The 19,525-nt window shown below is 39.1% G+C and overlaps 1 protein-coding gene across 2 annotated transcripts in view; it reads right to left on the reverse strand.

Moving 5' to 3' along the window:
* Positions 1 to 19,525, reverse strand: part of LOC124551342 (diablo homolog, mitochondrial-like) — an 89,256-nt gene that overhangs the window by 56,455 nt on the left and 13,276 nt on the right. The window lies entirely within an intron of this gene.

Raw genomic sequence — 19,525 nt, forward strand, 5'->3', positions numbered from 1 at the left:
CTGTGTAATATTCCGTGGTTTTTGGTACTGTGATTATTGTAAAAAAGATAAACAGTTGTCATAGACTTTTACTTACTTCATGTCTTAGCTCTGAACAAAGCAAGACATATGTCACGTTCAAAAATGATTTGGACATAAACTGTGTTTACTGAATTCTAATGTTTGATGACTAAGCTGACTTGCACAGGTTTAAATGTTTGTACGAGAAATGGCAAAGTTGTTTTTTGTTGTAGCTGAAAATATATTGTGACTGAACTGAAAGTATTCGGCGAGTAACCAATTATTTCAAAAGCAGAGTCTTTTAAATTCGTATAACCAAAAAGAGTCTTCAGAGAAAAAGTTTTGGAAGATCGAGCTAGCTGATTATCCGGAGAAAAAGATCGGCTAGACGCATCAAGTAAATCATCTGATGAGAGGGAGGTGTGAATTCTGAATGCAATCCATTTTCACACCGCTTCTCGTGTCATCAATACGTTAGAACACATGGGTTGATCTGAAGCACAGCACATCAAGCGAGGTAGTCAGCATACCTACGGACATGCTTCGTTCCACTGTGCAGAATGCAATCCTGCGCTTTCAGGCTCTTTTGCACATTGATGGGTGCCATATTGAGCCCCTTTTGTAGCAGTAATGGTACCGGTATGCAATGGTATGATATACCATAGCAGCACATCAAAAATATTTCAATTGAATAGATTCTGCATTATTTCTCTTTCCCGGTTCTTGACATTAATGCTACCAAGTTTGTTCCCCATGCGGTAATTAGTTTCCGTGTTATAATGCATTAAGTAGGAAACGTTTAAGTATAACCACCCAGTAGGTCTGCCTCTGTTTAATTAGTTCTTTAATCATAGGTATTAGATCAGGGGCAGCCAAGACTTCGGCTCATGAGCCATGCTGTAACGCTCAGCCTAGCTGCACATTCTCCTCACCACCACGGCACACTGTCACACTGCGAGGAAGGGAAACTGTGAACACGCCGCATTTAAACGGCAATTCATTCACACCGCATACGACTGTTTTATATTTCCCATTTCTCAACTACATACATCAGACACAACATAAATTTTCAGTATTAATTACTTATTTTTGGCACACTGAAGACATAATTTTTATCTGGTTCAAACTGACGAGATACGGACAGGCAGAAGTGGACAATTGCACAGATTTTCACACTCAGGTTGTCACATGATTGTGACTTAAATTGTTCCACAATCAAAGAAAAGTGTTTCACACATACGTTGATTGAAATACAGTAGAACTTTTGTAAGCTCATTATGGAGATGTGGGAACTCAACCTGTGAAAACAATGTAAATGCCCTGGACAATTTTAATATAAAAGGATTTGTCTTTAAAAGGAGAATACAACGCAGATCACTCAGTTACATCTGCACTTGCACAGGGACACTTTTAACTGGACTGGCAAGGAGCTTGAAAACAGATGTAAGATTGGCAGCGTCCTCAAAATGTTAGAAAACCCGTAATTATCTCAAGGCCAAAATGAATTCTTTGAACCTTGCATGTTCTTTAATGCCAGTGAGCTTAGGCAAATGGATGGTGTGTTTTGTCAGTCTTGTCTCTTCCCCAACGCAGTTTTCTTTTTAAATACAACCCCATCTATTCAGAAATTAGTTGTTTCTCACTTTGCTGTGTCTTCCAGTAGGCAGTGTGCAATCACTTAAATTAAATATGGTGTGCCCCAGGGCTCGGTGTTGGGCCCCCTTCTGTTCTTGATCTATGTAAATGATATTAAATACTGTACTATAAATTCCGAAATTTTTCTGTATGTCAATGACACGTCCATTGTGTGTAAAAAGGAATCATGTAATGAACTAGAGGCAGAGTGTAATAATGTGACAAAAGAAATTGTTCAGTTTTTTAATGAAAGCCACTTAAATGTAAGCACCAGTAAAACATGTTTGATGGAGTTTAACAAAAGTAGTTTGAATAATGAAATTAAATTATACATTGGCAACAAATTGGTAAAGAGTCTAATGTAAAATTCCTTGGTGCAATAATCCAAAGGTACCTGAAATGGGACACACATATTGACTCCCTAGCAACTAAGTTGTCAAAAAATATATTTGCAATCAGTGCTATTAGCAAGTTCTGTAGAGACACTGTAGTCCTAAAGACTGCATACCATGCTCTTTTCTCCTCTCACTTGAACTACAGTATTGAAATTTGGGGGCAACAACCAAAGCTAATCTAAATAAGCTACTCATTCTTCAAAAACGGGGTGTGAGAATAACCTGTGGAGCAAAATATAGGGAATCTTGTCGCAACTTGTTTCCAAAAACAGAGGTGTTAAGTGTTATCAACACACAAATTCTAAAAGCCATATTGCTTGTTAAAAGACTGTACCCAAACACTTATTCAGATTTCCACCAGTATAATACTACAAATAAAGAAAGATTTTACATTGACAGTCACAGAACAGCACTTTACGAAAAGGGGCCTCAGTACGCAGGTATAAAATTAGCTAATGCACTGCCTAGTGCAGTCATGGCTCGTCCTACAATTAAACTGAAACATCAGCTTCAGAAACTTTTAGTAAAACACCCTTTTTTCTACACACTAGAAGAGTACCATACTTATATGAAGAACAACGAATGCTTTGTGAAATTATGTCAGTAAACATCTTATCGTAATTTTGGTGTAAATTAATGACGTATTCAGAAGAATGTGTCTTGTGTATTGTACAAATAACTTTAATCATTACTGTTTCTTTGTACACGTGCAGTGTACCATTCAATGTTGAATAAAGCTATTATTATTATTATTATTATTATTAAAAATGCAAGGTCTTTTATCTCTTTTGGATGTTATAATTTTCAATCCTACACTCCTTTTTCCTTCATGAATTCAGCAGTTGTAGATTTTAAATTGAAAAAATCATTCCAGTCGTGCCTCTCTACTTAACCAATGTACTTTGGAATATTAAATATGTACAATCGACTTACTCTTCGTTCAGTTACATCGAAAACTATTATTTGTACCACCAATTTCTTCACATGCTCCATACCTGCACAAAAGTGCTTCTTGATGTACTGAACAATGAAACCCACCTAGAGATTTTTGTAATTTTTTGCTGTAGCATTGTCAACCAAATCCTTAAATTCTTTCTGCGTGGTACTGTAATGTCGTTTCATAGTAAATTTGCAGTACCCATTGATTATGTAACTGCATAATACATGCATTTCCACTCGGTTTTAAAGGCTTGTGACTATAGATCACTAGACTATTTCCTTTTGAGCAAACAGCCACTGGACTTGAGAATGTCCTCCATACCACGAACAAATAGCAAAGGGTAAACAGCCCTGACACAACAGTTTTGCCGAACTGAAGAGTTCTGCCAGTCGAAAAATGCCTCACAGCAATACTAAATGAAATGTCACACTGTACCGAATACTTCCGTAAAGGACCGAGCACAGTAAAGAAAGGTAGAGCCTCGGTCTGCACGTGGTCCACAAGCCGTTTGGGATGCCACGTTCAGCCTTGTATCAGACTGTTAAGCAAGGAGATAACATTTTGTACTGATGTTTACTAAAACAATTTACACTGCAGTTGTCATAGACAGCACTGTTTTACTAAGTAAGCATAACACCATGGTGTAAATCCAAGATATAGGTGTATTTATTTTCTATCATCTTGGGAATCTAGTACTTTTTTCATGCTACTATTTGTCTGAAGTTTTCTTCTGTCACTTTAACAATGGCACTAAGATCTACTAGGAGTGGTTGAGCTGGAGGTTGAGGTACTGAAACTGTAGTGCTTTCATGAACTTTGACAATAATATGCAATTATTTATTTCTTCGGGACACAATCACAGTGAAAACTGACTGGTTTAAGCGATAAATTGTCAATCTTAACAAGAGATATAAGTCTTAAGCATTATGTGACAAATAGTGTGTTGTCATATCAACTTGTGTTGTTTGAAAATGGGCAACATATGGCTGAAACTAAACTAACATGAATGAAAGTGTGATTGTCTAGAAGAAATAAAAGTAATTGCACAATTCATGTCAGTCACTTTCCTTCACACATAGAACATTGTTTTATCACTTATGATTTCTTGTGTATCATTAGTAAGTGGCATTTTAGTCTATGGGTGCACCATGACCTTAACTTCAACTGAAAGTATTTGACGATAACAACTCACCTCCATAAAATATATCAGAAGCTCTTATCTTGTTTGTAAGACTCAGTACCAGACGGCAATTAAAATCATATTTTCTTGTGTGTCTGCTAGCATAATCGAATCAGAAAATCGCTATGTGGATAAAAAGGGAAGGAAGGTAAATTATAGCTTAAAGTTGAGACAGGGTGCAAGTTCTGATTATGGAAGAAAATTGGCTGTGGCATTTGAAAGGAAGCATTTCAGTACTTGTCTTAAGCTATTTAGGTAAATTACAGAAAATCTAAATCTGAATGGCCAGAAGGAATATGAGTCACCTTCATCCTAAATATAAGTCCAGTGTCATACCAAGGCACCTGGGCAGTTTCTTACCTGACAGCAATGGCATCTTTCAGCAGCATAATTGTCCATATCATGAGGCCAGACTAATGCTACATTGGTTTGAGGAGCACAATAGTGAACTGTCATTAATGCCTCAGCCACCAAATATGCCTGATCTGAGGCCAATGGATGCCCTTAAATGACTGGCCAATAATTCACAGTAATAATGTGACCCGTGCATAGACCTCTGATGTCGTATTTACCTTCAGAAACCCACCAATTCCATCCAGAACTTCTGTTTATTTCAGTCCAAAATGAGACAGGCAGCTTTAAAAAATATACACCAAAACCAATTTTCAAATCCAGGAGGAGGATTACATTGGGATGCGAAATTCCAAATAAAAAATAGGTAACGACATTCCCGTATCATTTTCCAACAAAAGCCACGTGACCAGATAATCGGGAAACAAAAACAGTTTTGTTTCTAAAAATAAAGTACAATGCTACCTACAGCTACTTTGTGCGAGAGCTCATTACGATAAGAAACAGGTGTTTAAAAGTATTTTGTGACTGCAGCAGATTTGCTTCTGTTTTTGTTTGGATGGACATTGTAGACAAATCGACACAATAGTGTTGAGCAGGAAAGAAATGGCACTACTGAATTTGCTTGTTTAAAAAAAAAAACACCGTATCATCAAGCTAAAGCTGCTGAAAGAATTACTTTGTAGCTCTTGAGAAAACTTCATATTTTTTCTGCAGAACAAATATGATTCCACATATTAAAAAGTTTCTTCAGTTTTATTTATTTTATAACACTTACAAACAATTATACACAAGCTTTGTGAAGAAATGATACGACATCATCTTTTATTCTACCACCGCATAAAAGAATATCAGGTAAGCATCTTCAAGAGGTTTCAAGTACACTAATAATGTTAATGTTTGCTTAACAATAAAGCACTGCTCAAGGCAGAATACAATACTCTGACCAGGCTTCATTCAGTTACTTTGTTTCCTTTATTGTAAAAGTCAAGTCTAATTTAACAACATATACTAAACTGTAACACAGAGTGTAACAAAAGACATCAAATAACAGTACTACAGTTAATTTCAGTTTTATGGTCATAAACAAAAATGAGGACAGGAAACCACTAACACATAGCTGATTGGCGCATAATACATAAAAACATTTAGCAGCACAGAGACATTACAAGCTTTCTAACTAACACACAGTTACTGCTTATGGCGATAGCCTCAGGTGACCTTTTTTTTTCTTTTTTGTGCAGTGAGGGGAGGCAGAGGAATAAGGTGTAAGATGTATATGGCAGCAAGGGGATAATGTGTGGCATGTGAGGAATGAAGAGCCACGGCTCTCCTTAGCAGAAGGGGGGGAAGGTGATATTAACATGGATGGAACATTTGCTGTGTCTTAACAATCTTGTCACCAACAGCACATTAAATCCAACATTCTTACCTTCTGTAAATTATGAAGACTTTTATTTGTCATCAACACAAAAAAGAATGATAGAACTTCATGACTCACCTACCATTACTGAAGCAGAAACCTGAGTAAACTCACTCTCTCACTCTCTCTCTCTCTCTCTCTCTCTCTCTCTCTCTCTCTCTCTCTCTCTCTCTCTGCAAACACACTGCAGTAGATGGCAATGCAGTCACACAAGACAAATTGAAAATCTTGTACGAGGTTCATTTTCATATTTCTCAACAACACAGATCACAAACAAAACAAACTTACACTATTATTTAATCATTTTTTGCTTGCTGGAGACATAATACAAACTGTAGGCACACAGACAGACACAGAGATAGCTGCACGTTTTCGTCATTCAGTTAGCCATGTAGTCACAACTTACTTGGTTTCATAATCAAAAGCATGTTTGTAGCTTCATTATGGAGGTAAGAAAACTCTTACTGAGGAAGACTTCGTGGAACCCCTTGACATATTTAACATAAAATCTTTTGCCTTTTGAATGGGAATAACAGTGCAAATTGATCTGTTCCACCTGCACATGTACTGGGGCATTCAACTGAACGGCAAACGATCTTGAAAACAGCTCAAAATTACGTCTAACATTTGTGGTGTCCTGAAAGTATTTAGAAAACTCTTCCTGTAAACACTGCAAAGAATTCTCGAACATTTGTATATTCTACAATGCCACAGAGCTTACACAATTGGACAGTGTTCTTTGTCAGAAGCTGACCACTCCACAATGTGATTTTCTTTTTAAATTGAGCCAACTTCCCCTATCAAATAACAAATAAGTTGCTTCCCACCTAACTTCAACTTCCTGAGGGAAGTGTGCAATTAAGTCCACTAAAAATGAGAGTTGTGCAATACATTCTCGATCTTCTAATTTTTGTTCCCGTTTTCCTTCTTCCTTCATAAATTCAACAATAGTGGGTCTTAAATCAAAATTTTGTTCCAGGCATGCCCTTTGACTTAACCAGTCTAGTTTGCTGTAATATAACGTCTCCGTACTCTAGTTAAGTTACATCAAAAACTGTTGCAACTAACAACTTAATCATGCATGCAACTTGAGAAAATTTATTATTTGTACCACCAATTTCACCACCTGCTCCGTGTCTTCAGAAAGCACAAAGTGCATCTTGATGTACAAAAAAATGAATTCTATACAAATCTTCTGTTGACTGTTGTGAAGTTTTGCTCTTTCGACTAAATCTGTACATTCTTCGTTTATAGTGTCGGAACGCTGATCTATAGCAAAAAAATTGCTATACCTGTTGATTATTTGACTGTGTAATAGATATTGAGAATTTTCATCCTTTCCTCTGAAAAAGAATTGAGATTCCCACTCACTTTGAAGTCTTGCGACAACAGATTGCTAAACTTCCTCTTTTTGTGCAATTGGCCACTGGACCTTTGAACTTACTGTAAACAGTGATGAAATAGTGAAGGATAAATAGTACTGTCACTACGATTCTGGCAAACTGAGGAAAGTCAGACCGACTGAAAAGTGCCACACCAAACGCTGGAAGAAAAATTACCCAATCGCACTGCTAAGTGAAATGTCGCACTGTACCAAGCGGGACGGAGCAAAACCGAAACATTCTAAATGGGGCGGAGCACTGGACCACACATGTGCTGTGCACCTGTAAAATTTTTCATGCCACAATAATGTCAGCCAACTCTAATAGCAGATGCTGCAAGAAAGGCATTCTGTATCACAGTGTAGCCTACTGTTGAAATTCTAAGAGCATACATTCGTAGAAGGGTCAATCGACATATTGTTTCCTCCCACCTACATTTTGAGGAAAAGCCATTAGCACAAAATTAGAGAGATTTGAGCTCGCACCGATTCTTACCTACAATCGTTCTTCCCTCGAACCATCCATGACTGCAAGAGGAATGGGGGAGGGGGTGGGAGGGAGGCAGGAGCTGGGAGGGGGTCGACAGTGGTATACAAAGTACTCTCCGCAGTGGCTTGCACAGTAAGTACATAGATATAGATGTTCTGAGAACCATTCATCGGCACAGAATCTGCAAACATTCTTCAGCCAAGTAGATCACTAAGTAATATCCCCATGCAATGGACAAATCAGCAGCAACAGTGTCACATTCACTCACTTCTAGAGACACTGTGGAGAGGTTTGGAATTTAATCTGGTAATTAGGAACTTTACACCACCATCTGCCCAAACACTGATAGTGAAAATTTCAGCTTCCACCAGGACTCAAACCATTGGACCTCCGAGTCAAGTGCCACCACACAGGTGTGCATTACCGACCTTAGTTATGGAGATGGGAGAGTGGGGGGGGGGGGGGGGGGCGGGGGGTTGTTTAAGATAAAATTAGACTCATAATAGCAAACACAGCAGCATGTAAATAAACAGTCTTTCCCTGCCCAGTTCTTGCATAGATGACAAACAAAACATGTGGAGGTGTTGGTGGAAAAGGTGTAGTGTTGTTGCTAGTGATGGGGAGGAGGGAGGGGGGTGGGTGAGATAATGAGTTGTCAGCAATATAACACAGTATTGATGATAAAATTTTTTCAGGCTTCCAGCCGCGTCCAGTGGTTTAAAATCCACGGGCTTTTGGCAAAGTTCTCCTCGTCCATTGTCGAGTGGTGACAGTCGAACCATTGCTGCTACCACCCTAACATATATAACACAGTGTTAGATAATGAGCTGCAGGCAACTGTTTATCCCAAAATTGCAAATGAACTGTTAATATAAGGCAGGAGGCAAAGAGACAAAGCCAGAGGCAGTGGAGGTGAAAAAGTGGAAGACTGAGGAAACATTTTTGGAAGCATTGAAGAATGTGACAGAAAACAGAGAATTCACTGTTCGAGCTCGGCATTTGTACAGCTTGAACGTCACGTGCTATCCACATGATATGCATTCTTGTAGTTTTTCCATCCAGTTATTAATCCCCACCCCACTGTTGTAAATCTATCGCAAGCTCATCCAGGTTAATGGAGAAGTTCATCCATGATTTTGTCTTACACATATTAAAGTATCCAAGTCATATATTCTATCAAGCAATGTCTTCTCCCTTTCAGTTTGAAGACAATATCTGAATATTTTGTTTTGGTCTTGTGTGTTCTTCAAGTGTCTTCCCTTCACCTGGATATAACTAGGTCAAGACACTTTCAATAAAAAATTGTTTGTAATTTTCTTCCTTTATGATACCAAAGGACTCAGGCTCAAACAAACACTGCAACAATAACAGAAGATAGCAGAGTCTGACACAAGAAAATAGACAAAATAGGTACAATACTGTTGAAATCTTGCCATACACTGATGAGCCAAAACATGATCACTGCCAGGTCGAATGCCTCCTGGTGGTGTTGCAGACACGTGACGCAGTACAGAAAGCAGGTAAGTAAAAGAGAGACGAATGGGCAGCCATTAAAACAAAGATACGGGCCGCAAATGCGAAAAATCAACTAATCTGAACGGTTTTAACGAAGTGCACACCGTTGTGGCACTGCGGTTGTAAATGAGAATATCTGGAATGGCGAAGCTGGTCGGCTGTTTGCATACCACTGCCATGAGCACTTATGGAAACTGGTTGAAAGGTGGTGAAATAAATAATGACTAGACTGTATGGTATTGGATGACCACATTACAAAATATGGAGGTCAGAGGATCCCCCACTGTGTGATCCACAATAGCAACGATACATGACAGATCTGACAACACAGAACAATGCTAGTGCAGGTACAAGTGTTTCAGGGCACACTGTTCAAAGGCCATTGCTGTACATGGAATGCCATATCACATGACCCCTACAGGTTCCTGTGTTGACCCAATGACATCATCAACTACAATTGCAGTGGGCACAGCATCACCGAGTTTTCGCAGCGGATCAATAGAAACGTGTCGCCTGTCAAACGAATCATATTTCTTTTACACCAGGTCGTTGTTTCAGTCCTTACACGGCTTCATCCAGGTGAATGGCTGCTTGAAACATGCACTGGGCCACAGATGCCAATGAGAGCAGAATTATGCTGTGGGATACTTGAGTTGGGCTCGTATGGGATCAGTGGTATTACTTGAAGACACCATGACAGCAGTGAACTACCTGCTTCTCTTCACGGTTGAAGTCTTCTCTCATGGCGATGACATGTTCCAGCAGGATAACTCTCCGCGACACGAGGCCAGAATCGTGGTGCAGTGGTTTAAGGAGCATGATAGTGAACTAACACTGGTGTCTTAGCCGTCAAATTGGAACACACATTGGACGGCAGATGCGTACCCCTGAACCACCGTCCAGTAATTTGTGAGAATTTAGTGACCTGTCAGTAGACATCAGATGTCCCATACTTCTAGAAACCAATCTAGGACTAGCAGAATCTGTGCCAAGCAGAATCACTGCTTTACTGTGTTTGAAAAGTGGACCAATGTGCTATTAAACAGGTGGTCATAATGTTTTGGCTCATCGGTATATAGGTGCATGTGCAAATGATACTGGAAGTCGTAGGAGATACAAACACATTTACAGAAATATATGAAATAATGAAAGCAAAAGAAGGAAAACTTGAATTGCTGTAAATGATATGGTAATGCCCATTTCTAAAGCCAGATGCTCACCATACAATCTGAAGGCCTCCAACAAATGTTTTAAAGATTTCAGCCACTCGAGTCCCTCCAGCGCCCTTTCTAAACTAGTGGTAATCAAAAGAAAATGGACTCTAGAAAAAATAACAGCGGGACAGAAAATATCTTGCAAACTTACAGGTATTTAAAAACAACAAAGTGAAAAGTATACTACATCTTTGTATGACTAGCTGTTATAAATGGGTGAGAAGTGTGCATGATGACAGAAGCGGATATACAGAACTTAAGAGCATCTGAACTAAATATCTATGCACCTTGAGAGAGGTATAGGACTAGAGAATAAGATACACTGATCAGCCAGAACATTATGACCACCTACCTAACAACCGGTACATTCACCTTTGACACGTACAATAGCGTCGATGCGTCACAGCACGGAAGCTGAGAGATCTCGATAGGTCGCTGGATTTCATTCAAAGTAGCTGATGTCGTGCTGTTAACATTGGCACATGCACGGGTCATCAGCTGTGGAGGCCCATCGTTAGGAGAATTTCGTGCAGTGTGCGTTCAGACACAGGTGTAGCCTGCCCAGCATTAAAGTTGCTGCCTGTTCTGTTTCACCCGTCTGCCCTGCCTACGACGTCTGACTCTGTAATGAGGGGTGGCCGCCAAACCCCATGACATTTGGACGCGGTTTCACCTCGGTTTCGCGACATTTTGAAGACAAACACTACAGAATTTCTCAAACACCCAACAAGTCGTGCAGTTTCCAAAATGCTCACGACGAGTCTCCGAGCCATCACAATTTGCCCACGGTCAAACTCAGACATATCGCGTGTCTATCCTATTCTATCACACGGACAGCACACTCACCGACACTACACGCACCGTGAATGTGTATCTAGCTGGCAGAGCATTCCTCGCCGGGTGATGCTGCTATTGCATGAAGGGTTTTATATTGATAGTAGGTTGGTGGTCATAATGTTCTGACTGATCAGTGTAAAACTATGAATTATAGCAACTTGCACAAAGGAAAGATATAGGCTTAATTGTTGTTCTTGTTGCTGTTGGGGTCTTTAGTCTGACATCTAGTTTAATACAGCCCTCAACACTAGTCTATACTGTGCAAGGCTCTTCTCTCTGCATTTTCTCCGAAAATTATTTCGAGCAGTTAGTCCACGAACCCACGCGAATTGTAAATGGTTGCGAAAACACACTTGACCTCTTAGCCACAAACAATCCAGAGCTGATAGAGAGCATCATGACTGATACAGGGATTAGTGATCACAAGGTCGTTGTAGCTAGGCTCAATACCGTTTCTTCCAAATCCACCAGAAACAAACGCAAAATAATTTTATTTAAAAAAGCAGATAAAGTGTCACTAGAAGCCTTCCTAAGAGACAATCATCATTCTTTCCGATCTGACTATGCAAATGTAGACGAGAAGTGGCTCAAATTCAAAGATATAGTAGCAACAGCAATTGAGAGATTCATACCTCATAAATTGGTAAGAGATGGAACTGATCCCCCATGGTACACAAAACAGGTCCGAATGCTGTTGCAGAGGCAACAGAAAAAGCATGCAAAGTTCAGAAGAACGCGAAATCCCGAAGATTGGCTAAAATTTACAGACGCGTGAAATTTGGCATGGACTTCAATGCGAGATGCCTTTAATAGGTTCCACAATGAAACATTGTCTCAAAATTTGGTAGAAAATCCAAAGAAATTCTGGTCGTATGTAAAGTACACAAGCGGCAAGACGCAGTCAATACCTTCGCTGCGCAGTGCCGATGGTACTGTTACCGATGACTGTGCCGCTAAAGTGGAGTTATTGAACGCAGTTTTCCGAAATTCCGTCACCAGGGAAGACGAGTGGAATATTCCAGAATTTGAAACACGAACAGCTGCTAGCATGAGTTTCTTAGAAGTAGATACTTAGGGGTTGCGAAACAACTCAAATCGCTTGATACGGGCAAGTCTTCAGGTCCAGATTGTATACCGATTAGGTTCCTTTCAGATTACGCTGATACAATAGCTCCCTACTTAGCAATCATATACAACCGCTCGCTCACCGATTTATCTGTACCTACAGATTGGAAAATTGCGCAGGTCGCACCAGTGTTTAAGAAGGGTATTAGGAGTAATCCATTGAACTACAGAGCTATATCATTGACGTCGGTTTGCAGTAGGGTGTTGGAGCATATACTGTATTCAAACATTATGAATCACCTCGAAGGGAACGATCTATTGATATGTAATCAGCATGGTTTCAGAAAACATCGTTCTTGCGCAACACAGCTAGCTCTTTATTCGCACGAAGTAATGGTCGCTATCGACAGGGGATCTCAAGTTGATTCCGTATTTCTAGATTCCCGGAAAGCTTTTGACACCGTTCCTCACAAGCGACTTCTAATCAAGCTGCGGGCCTATGGGGTATTGTCTCAGTTGTGCGACTGGATTCGTGATTTCCTGTCAGGAAGGTCGCAGTTCGTAGTAATAGACGGCAAATCGTCGAGTAAAACTGAAGAGATATCAGGTGTTCCCCAGGGAAGCGTCCTGGGACCTCTGCTGTTCCTGATCTATATAAATGACCTGAGTGACAATCTGAGCAGTTCTCTTAGGTTGTTCGCAGATGATGCTGTAATTTACCGTCTAGTAGGGTCATCCGAAGACCAGTATCAGTTGCAAAGCGATTTAGAAAAGATTGCTGTATGGTGTGGCAGGTGGCAGTTGACGCTAAATAACGAAAAGTGTGAGGTGATCCACATGAGTTCCAAAAGAAATCCGTTAGAATTCAATTACTCGATAAATAGTACAATTCTCATGGCTGTCAATTCAACTAAGTACCTAGGTGTTAAAACTACGAACAACTTCATTTGGAAAGACCACATAGATAATATTGTGGGGAAGGCGAGCCAAAGGTTGCGTTTCATTGGCAGGACACTTAGAAGATGCAACAAGTCCACTAAAGAGACAGCTTACACTACATTCGTTCATCCTCTGTTAGAATATTGCTGCGCGGTGTGGGATCCTTACCAGGTGGGACTGACGGAGGACATCGAAAGGGTGCAAAAAAAGGGCAGCTCGTTTTGTATTATCACGTGATAGGGGAGAGAGTGTGGCAGATATGATACGCGAGTTAGGATGGACGTCATTAAAGCAAAGATGCTTTTCGTCGCGGCGAAATCTATTTACGAAATTTCAGTCGCCAACTTTCTCTTCCGAATGCGAAAATATTTTGTTGAGCCCAATCTACATATGTAGGAATGATCATCAAAATAAAATAAGAGAAATCAGAGCTTGAACAGAAAGGATTAGGTGTTCGTCTTTCCCGCGCGCTGTTCGGGAGTGGAATGGTAGAGAGAGAGTATGATTGTGGTTCGATGAACCCTCTGTCAAGCACTTAAATGTGAATTGCAGAGTAGTCATGTAGATGTAGATGTAGATGTAATGTACATTGTTTTGAACCTTTGTCTTATGCCCCCCGCCCCCCCCCCCCCTCTCTCTCTCTCTCTCTCTCTCTTCCCCCCCCCCCCCCCCCTACCTCCACCTGCCATTACCAAACTGACAATTTCTTGTTTCCCCAGGGTAAGTCTTTACAACCATCCCCTCTTTTAGTCAGAGTGAACTATTAATTTTCTCCCCAATTTGACTCAGTTACTCTTGATTTGTTACACTGTCTACCCATGTAATCTGCAGCATTTCTCTGTAGCACTGTATTTCAAAAGTTTCTAGTCTCCTCATTTGAATTATTTATCGACCACATTTCACTTCAGTACAAGGCAACATTCTATACAAATACATACTGAAAAGACTTCTTAACATTTAAATTTATATTTGATGTTAACAAATTTCTCTTTTCATGAATGCTTTTTATATCCTCTATAGTTTGTCTGGCCATCGTCAGTTAGTTTGGTGCCCAAATAGCAGAACTTACCTACTATGTTTAGATCTTATGCCCTAACCTCTTTCTCTCAGCATCACCTAATTTAATTCATTACTCTTGTTGATGATCATCTTATAATCTGAACGAGATTTTCACTCTGCAGCAGAGTGTGTGCTGATATGAAACTTCCTGGCAGATTAAAAGTGTGTGCCGGACCGAGACTCGAACTCGGGACCTTTGCCTTTCACAGGCAAGTGCTCTACCAACTGAGCTACCCAAGCACGATTCACGACCCGTCTTCACAGCTTTAATTCTCCCAGTACCTTGTCTCCTACTTTCCAAACTTCGCAGAAGCTCTTGTGCAAACAGAGCTCGCCTGGTAGAGCACTTGCCCACAAAAAGCAAAGGCCCCGAGTTCGAGTCTTGGTCCGGCACACAGTTTTAATCTGCCACGAAGTTTCTATCAGTGCACACTCCGCTGCAGAGTGAAAATCTCATTCTGGAAACATCCCTCAGGCTGTGGCTAAGCCATGCCTCCGCAATATCCTTTCTTCCAGGAGTGCTAGTTCTGCAAGGTTCGCAGAAGAGCTTCTGTGAAGTTTGGAAGGTAGGAGACGAGGTACTGGCAGAATTAAAGCTGTAACAATGGGCTGTGAGTCATGCTTGGGTAGTTCAGTTGGTAGAGCACTTGCCCGCTAAAGGCAAAGGTCCCGAGTTCATGTCTTGGTCTGACACACAATTTTAATCTGCCAGGAAGTTTCATCTTAAAACCTCTTTTCAAGACACTTCTAAGATATGTCGCTTTGATATGTAACAATATGCAATGTGGTAGCAGCTACAAGTAGAATTGTTTACAATACGCATGGCAGTAATTAGCGAGCTCGCACGCACATGAACAACAAGCATGTGTTCTTATGCACTGGTAAGCGTGCCAAATGAAGTTTAAAAGGTAGTAGCAGCTGCATTAACTGTTAGTTCATATGATAGAACATGGCGAATTTTTTGCTTGTTTTAAATATCTGTGGAAGTTATTGATGCTACGTAAAGAATAAAGACAAAAGCTTATCGATCAACATGTTAAGACGATGTCCATGGTAAATATATTCAATTGTGAGGGGGGACTACCTTCAAACCTGATGAAGAAGTTCCTTTCAAGACCTGTAACATTAATTCTTAAGTGTGCAACCATGAGAACTACAGCAAGACACTATTTGGGGCCTTACACACTTTCCATTCTGTTCAACTGCTCTTCCAAGTCCTTTGCTTTCTCTGTCAGAATTGCGAAGTAATCAGCAAAGCTCCTAGTTTTTATTTCTTTTCCTTGAACTTTTATCCGCTTTTCAAATTTTTCTTTGATTTCTTTTATGACTTGCTCAGTGCCTAATTAAATTTATCAGATGTTAGAGAATATCCTGATTAACACTGATAAGAGTTGGTGGCAAATTATAGGATACCTGAAAGAACAGCAACAGGAAGACTGTATTCCACCAGAAGGATGCAGTGTACAAGAACAAGGCAGATCGACAATATCCTGACTGACTGAACAAGATGAAGATCTAAGAATGGAGCAGAAACAATGATGTCTGGAGACAGATTCTTGAGGTGGCTTAGGTTCACCCAACACTGAAACAGTAGAAGCAGAAGATTTGTACTATTTATTGCCTTCAATTCAGTTGCAACGAGTAGTGCATGAAGTCATAATCTTCTACAAACTGCAGTTAGCTGTGGATACATAACAGTATATAGTTGTATCCACAAATTGAAGCAATTCTGGTAGTTTGAACCACTGGACCAAATGCATAAAGTTTTCAAAACTCGTCAGTCTCAATCACCCTGCATGCAATGGGGCACTCTGCATTATTCCCCTAAATAGCAACACTGCTTATGTTTCCCTAATATGTCTGTATTACGGATTAGGCCCTTCGCTGGTCCCACCATTCCAACCACTGACTCCACCAGAGCACAGATGTCACCTAGATGAGTTAACACATGGCTTCTCCCATTTGGATTTGAAAATTCCCACTTTTTCCTTCTGACTTCTTGAATGATTTTGTCACTCACTACATTAGAAAGTACTGGTCAATTAGTGTCAACTTGCTGCAGACGTGTTAACATCACACTCCCTGTCATTTCACCTTTACTCCTGGCCCTGCTATGCATGTTTTCACTCTATCCATTAATTTCCTCTGTACTTCCCATTCCCTGGTGCCTTGCGTGGGTCCCAATTAAAAAGCAAACAGGAACTGGTAGCAAAATAAGGCAGCCAAAGAACAGAGTGGAAGTTAGAGCTGAATGTCTTGCCAAAGATAGTCATCAGAGACTAGAAATGGGTTAAACCTGCCAAGACCAAACATCAACTTCAATCTGTGATGCAATGGTGTCGAGCTGTATGATACTGCATTTTTCAAATGCATATAGGTCATAAAACTAACAATATTTAGTATGTTTCTGTATTATTCTTTTGAATGTGGGTTAGGGTGACAGACTGTAGCTAGGTCTAGGTTACGTTGGAGGTGAATTTGACTGCGAATTAGCAAAGTCAACATATGGGCATATAAAACCTCTGTTGTGGTGGCTTACTGGTGTGTAGCAAAGTCTGAGGTCTTGGTTAGGTTAAAAAGTGATTAGCTGGTTACAAGTTGGCAAATGTGGCACAAGAGTAATTATGACACTTATTTCATGCACACTGATTTTGATGAGTGGTTCATGTTTTTGATCGTGTCATGGATCAAAGCAGAGCAATAGTGTTACAGTCAATCCATATGAAGCGATCAAATGAGGATTGCCTGATCACTTTTAAATATTTTGATTTTGTGTATATGCATCTTGCCTATAACTGAGAAGTTCAAAACAGTTAAAAAAAAGAAGAGTTACCTTGCACTGCTACTGTATGGCAGCTATTTTTATTTGTAAGCACTCGACGATTTTTCAATTTGGAGACATTTGCGCTAATTTGAGTATCTCTGCACTGGGTTAAAGTCACAACATTGCAACGGATATGATTGTTTTTAGAAAAGTCTCCTCTACAACACAGTTTATTGTCCAATATACCCTAAATTCAAAAGAAACTAGTCAAAATGACCTCTAAAGTTTGGTATTGAACACTTTGAAGATCCACTTTTTAGACCCAAAAATAATAACCACAGAGTGATTTATCAGAATGTATTTTTTCCTCTAGTTAGATATCATAAACTACTAGCCTTATACAGAGCAAGAACAGTGATAAATGTTTCCCAATTTTTTTATAAATTTTTGAAATTTGAAAATCTATTTTTTATAAAGTATGAGGCTAGTTATCTCTGATGGGAATGAATAAAAATTTGACTTTTGTACATTTTGTGCACCTATATTATAGCGAAGTACTGTAAAAATTTCAAAACCGATATCTGACTGTGGGCAAAGGTACAAATTTTTGAAAATGATGAAATAATTCACATTACACTACAACTGATCTTATGGTTGTTGCCTATTTAAATAGTTTATTGTTTCATTGTAATAAAATTCAGTTGTAACCAATATTTAGTTAACACTACCAACCTATATTTAGTTATATTATTTATTTTAATAGTAAAATATTAAAAAATAGGAGCTTTTGTGTTAGTTCTACCTTAAAAAGTTGCCCATTTACATCTAGGTTTATTTTCAATTACAAGTTCAAAATGATATAAATAAAATAACAAATGTGTGAAATTTCTCTATTGTTGAGAAGGCTACGGTTGTGTGTGTGAATTTAGTCCTCAAGACAAGTGTGTACAGGAGCTCAGTGGACAGAGTAACAACTCTGCACACCAGCCCAGTAGCCAGTCACAAGTCTGTACATGAACTGTGTACCCCCACTACATTTGCTGGGTGTGGCATTGTTGTAGTCAGTCTGTTCAGAAACATCTGTTACAATGGCTGTACATACTTCGGCGAGTGTGGAATATTTTACGTGATTTTATCTAGAATGTAATTTTTAATTAACTACAATAATTTTAAAATTTGATAATAAATAAATTTGAAAGACTAACTGAAATGCAATAAAATGGATGAATGGGTGCTCTCTTGGACGTATAGTAAGTGAAAAGTGTCACAAAACAGTTTATGGTTCGGTTTCAAAATACTTCAAAAATGTTAATGACTTTGATGGAGATAGACAAACTTTGTTTAAATTACGAGTAGGTTCTTCTGTATCATCATTTTGTGAGTACCACTAGAAAAAATATATTCTGAAGTACAATCATATTTTTGGAAAAAATGCACTCATCCACTCAACGTTCATAAACAGCCAGATATTAAAAGCTTGAGGGAAATAAAACTTTAACATTTGACCTTGTTAAGTGCGAGTGAAACAGCTTCCCAAGTGAAAGTTAATGTGACTTCTGTAAATTCCCTGTGTCCAAATTGTTACTCAAAAATATTTATCATGAATTCAGGACCTGAACCATGTAACCTTGTTAATGACATTTGTATTCCTAATGAGGAAGATATTAACAAATTCGATTTGTTTTGTTCTAATTTAGAGGTATCTCCTCCATCAAAAATAAGAAAATTGAGTAGTGGAAAAAGAAAAGCAGCTGTTAAAATAAAGGCACAAAAATTTTTAGACAAAACTAGAAGAGACTTAGAATCATGCTTTAATAATGTATATACCATCAATATTTCTAAAAAAGAAGAAAACCTAGGCCTACCTCCAGAATGAATATTTGAGCTTAACTGATAAATTAAAAAGTAAGTGTTCAGTGCCACCTAAAGAGGAAAAAGTTTAAATTTAATGTTTGCTCCCTGACTCATGATCACAAACAAGGAGTTCACCATTTCTGAATGTTTTGTCAGACTAACCCGAAACTTAGTGAAAGAGCAAGTATCCTATCGGTTTTAGGAAAGAAGAAAGGAGTAGGTGTAAGTAGAGAAATGACTGAAAAGATCCTGCAGTTTTTTGAAAATGATGAAAACAGTAGAATGTGCACAGGTAACAAAGATATAAAAACAGGTGTTATAAATGGTGTTAAAGTAACAAAGCAGAAACAACTAGTGCTGTCAGATTTAAATTAACTTTAAGCTCCTGAACACAAAATTGGAAGTTCAAAATTTCATGACCTTCACCATAACTGGTACATTTTCGCTGGCTTCTCAGGAACACACTGTGTATGTGTTTGTTTA

The sequence above is a fragment of the Schistocerca americana genome, chromosome 9, assembly GCF_021461395.2.
Source record: "Schistocerca americana isolate TAMUIC-IGC-003095 chromosome 9, iqSchAmer2.1, whole genome shotgun sequence".
Lineage (NCBI taxonomy): Eukaryota > Metazoa > Arthropoda > Insecta > Orthoptera > Acrididae > Schistocerca > Schistocerca americana.